Below are 4,580 nucleotides of genomic sequence, written 5' to 3' on the forward strand. Positions count from 1 at the left end.
AAAGCAATCAATTAAGGACAATAACAAAGATAACAGGAGATAAAGATTTAACGTGGTTCAGTCAACTTGGCCTACATCCACAACCAAAAGAGGAGCAAATTTACCAACACCAACGGATATAAAAAAGAGTACAAAACAACCAAAGAGAGTACAAAATTAGAATAATTAAATACTCTAATATCCCAAAAATCCCAAAAGGATAACCTCACAAAATCACTCCAAGAATGGGTTCACACAATTGTTTCCCAACACAACTCTCTTACAAAATAATACTCTAAAAGAAGAGAAGAAGACAAAGAGAGAGAAGATCTTCAAATTGTTTTTGGTGTGTCTTCAACTATGAGAAGCTCTTTCATATATAGCAAGAAGTACTTGGTCTCCAAGTTTGATGTCATGGGTAATGTCATGAACAAATGCATCCACGACACATATTAAAACTTGGTGCCCAAGTTCATTGCTAATAGGCTTATGCCTATTATCAAAATGAAGGCCATATTACATATAGTTCGGTGTACGAAGCATTTCCAATTGAAAAAAATTATTTTTTGGCTCTCTCCTTAAACCTCACAACTCTGCCTCAATCATACATACTTGTATAATCTCTATGATGGTATGATATTTAGCATACTATTATGAAGAATAATACAGACAGTTCGTACAGCCATCAAAAGTCCTTTAAGATGATAAAGTATATATGTCTCATAAATTAGCAGAAAGTCATTATTATACACAAAACCTTAAAAGCTTCTTTCCTTTATCGAAGATTCAGTCTTTCTAATACATATACGAACCTATATATAAAATCATATATATAGCACCCAACAAATTTCTCTTATTTAAAGGATAAACAATCATACACATAACTCTGCAAAGATTCTTCAAGCAGCTCCTTTGTTCCCACCAGCAATAGTTGTAGTTCAGGTCTTGAACTTGGAGCGGCCAACATAGTGAGAGTCTTTATGATCATCATCAAAACTAGACGTATTTCTCATCTTGTTTTTCACGCGATTGATATAATTAGAAAATATTTCATTACTATCATCTTTAGGTCCTTCATTACTATCATCTTTAGGTCCTTCATTTATCTGATAATGAACTGTAGTCAACATGTTCTTTACAGGGGACTTGTTCACATGAGGTTCAACTTTTGTGCCTTTATAAGGATCTTGATTCTGCTGATGGAGCTTGTTCACAGGTTTCAGAGATTCAGCTTTAAACTTGGGTGTGGCACTTTCTCCTGCACTGTGATTATATTCTACACGTACCTGTCGAGACATAATAAATTAACTACGGTAATTAAAAGTGTGCAAAGAGTAACAACTTAATTTTTCTAGATTATATGATCACACAATTCCACATGTTATTAAATCGGGTAAGGGAAATTGTGTTCAAGTCTCACTATCATTCGTTAGCAAAACAAAAAGTTTCACGTATTTGACTAATGAAAAAGAATTAGACTCACACATGAGAAAGCGTGTTGATCACATAACAAGTACCCCTTGTGTCCCAGTTTATATCAAAGGGTTCGGAGTATGAGGATCAAAATACTCAATTTTGCCTATGTTCGCATGTAGATTCTTCAAAACATTTAAAATAAAATATACATATTTGAAAGCTACACGAAAAGTATTAAAAGTCAATACCAGGGGCGGCTTAAGAATATTAGGGGCCTAAAGCTAAACTTTAATAAAATGCCTTATTCAAAAAAAAAAAATTGCTATACTATTATGAGGTAAAAAAAATTAATTTTTTAAAATTTAAAGAAAAAGATAGTAGTATGTTGATAACTTGATATCAAAATAAAGTACGATTGTTTCAATTTAACTTTAAACTCTTTATTTTATCTTTACTGAGATCATGATTTATAACCACACAAATATTTACGACTTATTTTATATCATAATTTTTTTTAAAAAATCTTTCTTAAATTTCACATCAAGTTAAATTACGTCACATAAAATAAAATGTAGAGGATATTAACTTAAAAAATGGGGCCCTAAAAAATTGGGGGTCTCAAGCCACTGCTTGACTTGCTTGGCCCTTGAGCCGGCACTGAATACAGTTAATGAGCCAAAAGATTTAGACATGTTATTAAATCAAGAGATTTTGGGTTCAAGTCTCACGACAACCCGTTAGCAAAAAAATACTTCCAATGAAAAAGAATTAGACTCACACTTGAGAGAGTGTATTGAGATGTAATAAGTAATTAACATGGTCAGACAATTCAACAGTACCATGTTAGAGGCAGCAGTAGACAAGTTCTGATATTTGGTGGTGGATCCACTTTCAGCAACTAGCTTGAATTTGGTGGCTTTGGCAGGGTCATTTCTGTGATGATCAGTGCTTGCTACTATTGGCTTGGTAGCTGAATTAGTAGCAGAAATGGGATTTTGTGACTGTGGATGAACACTAGAAATTCGTCGAAAAGCTGGACTTATATTCACTGCTCTGAAAATCTTTTCACATACACCTTGGGACTCTGTGTTTTTGGTGGTGATTTGGTTCTTTCCCATTTCGAGTACTCTTCAAAGTTACAGGGAACTATACTTTGGGAAATAGTAGCTAATGTGTGATCTGAGATGTAGCAAAGAGGGTTGGAAAGAGCAAATAAATAAGGGGAGATTAAGGAATTTAATTTAGATTATATATATTAAAACTTAATCATGTCTTACTCGTTGGTGTGAATTTTTTAATTTCATAGAGGCCAAATTTCAAGCAGATATTCCTCATCGGCCATTAGCAAACAAACTTCTAGAAGATTCCACACAAGGTGTCTAGCTAGTCATTAGGGGATATGTTCGCGTTGATGACTCTCTGTTGTTTTCTTATTTAACAGACGTATTTAAAGTTTTATACACCATCACTATAAATAATTTCTTATTTATGCAAAAGATATCTATCAGTAAGCCTTCTCAAAATATAAAATTTCAAATTTTGAAAATCAGCTATGTTATATATATTATGATGATTTGATAGTATAAAAAATATTTACGGTGTATATTACTTAAACTCTTAAAGAAAAATTAGCACAACAACTATTAATAAAGTGCAATTTGGTAAGCTTCGGAACTATAAATAAGCACGCACGAAATATCATGTACAATTCATTCACCAATACTTTTTTTTTTTAAAATATTGGGTGCAATCAACCTAATATTTTTGAAAAGTTTCCAGCTCTGTATGTATAATACTCTCTCTATTTTAATTTATGTGAATATATTTCCTTTTTAATTCGTGCCAAAATGAATAATCTTTTTTCTAATTTAGAAACAAATTCACTTCATGAAATGATTTACAGCCACATAAATATTTTAGACTTATTTTGAATCACAAGTTTCAAAAATCTTCACTTTTTCTTAAATATCATTTCCAGTTAAATAGGAGTATTAAAACTTAGAGAGCACGCACTTGAAGCTGAAGGGACTGCTGCTATAAATTAAGTGCAAACTCGGTAAAGATGGACCTACGTCACAGTAGCTAACATCATCGCCAATCACCATATACAAAGCAGATGGCATCAGATACGATACGGCCTCAAAGTCTAAAAGTAGCACTGCACTTTCAGTAATATTTCAATGAGCTGTTGCTTGTAAGAAAGAAAATATCATTATTTTTGTTGGAGACTTTGAGACACGGTAATCAAACACATAATTAGAATTTTGAATTTATAAGTTTTAAATATTAAAAAATAAAAAGAAAAAAGTTATTGGGTTTCTAACTTTCTATGCATTATTTATATATATTAGGTGGATTATTAACACAAATACAAAGTTTTGCACCGTCAAAATGATTGAGTTATTAAATCCGTAATTAGAATAGTAGCTTCACCCCTGATGATAATGCCAAGTTGCGAACACCCTGCTTCCTTGGGTATAAAAGAATATACTAATAAAGAAATAGAAAACGGGATATTGAAACCGTAAATGTGAAAAAGGAAAAAGAAGAATAAACTAAAAAGCAATATATCCCACCAAGCATTGTAATTTGTAAAGACAGAAATACTTGGAAAACAAAGTGAAGAAAGAATATTTATGTGGCACCTCAGAGTTCAGATGAGGAAGATTACTGTTGGATAAATCATAGATAAGATGTTGCCCCACACACAGGGGCGGATCTAAAGAGGGGTCGGCAAAAAATTACAGTGTATATATAGGATAAATTTTCTGTGTTTATGTGCATATATTAACTTTGAACACCCTGAATAAATTATATTTAGCTTATTCTTATTTTTCGAACCCCCGAATGAAAATCCTGGATCCGCCACTGCCCACACACACAAAAAATACTAGTTTTAGACACGTGCGTTGCGCGTGCGCTTCATACTAATTAATATATACTTTTTAAAACGGTATAGATAAAATTAAAATTACAATACTAATAAGTTTGAAGGGAAAAATTATAAACTCAAAGTGATGAACAATTAGCTAATTCAAATAACTTTATTATTGTATACTAAGTGATTAGATATAATATGAAAAGTTGAATAACTAAATTTAGTTAGATGGGTACGATGCGTAATGAGTTAACCTTTTAGGTTATTAGGAAACATACTTTTTGAAAATATGAAAACACTCTATTAG

The 4,580-nt window shown here is 31.9% G+C and overlaps 1 long non-coding RNA gene across 1 annotated transcript; it reads right to left on the reverse strand.

Moving 5' to 3' along the window:
- Positions 1-1,145: 1,145 nt before the first annotated feature.
- LOC132049055 (uncharacterized) lies at positions 1,146-2,271 on the reverse strand. The gene is made up of 2 exons (XR_009413046.1): positions 2,235-2,271; positions 1,146-1,265 (listed from the first exon to the last, which is right to left on the reverse strand). It is a non-coding gene; the product is annotated as an uncharacterized LOC132049055 (long non-coding RNA).
- Positions 2,272-4,580: the final 2,309 nt, after the last annotated feature.

The sequence above is a fragment of the Lycium ferocissimum genome, chromosome 1 (genome assembly GCF_029784015.1).
Source record: "Lycium ferocissimum isolate CSIRO_LF1 chromosome 1, AGI_CSIRO_Lferr_CH_V1, whole genome shotgun sequence".
NCBI lineage: Eukaryota > Viridiplantae > Streptophyta > Magnoliopsida > Solanales > Solanaceae > Lycium > Lycium ferocissimum.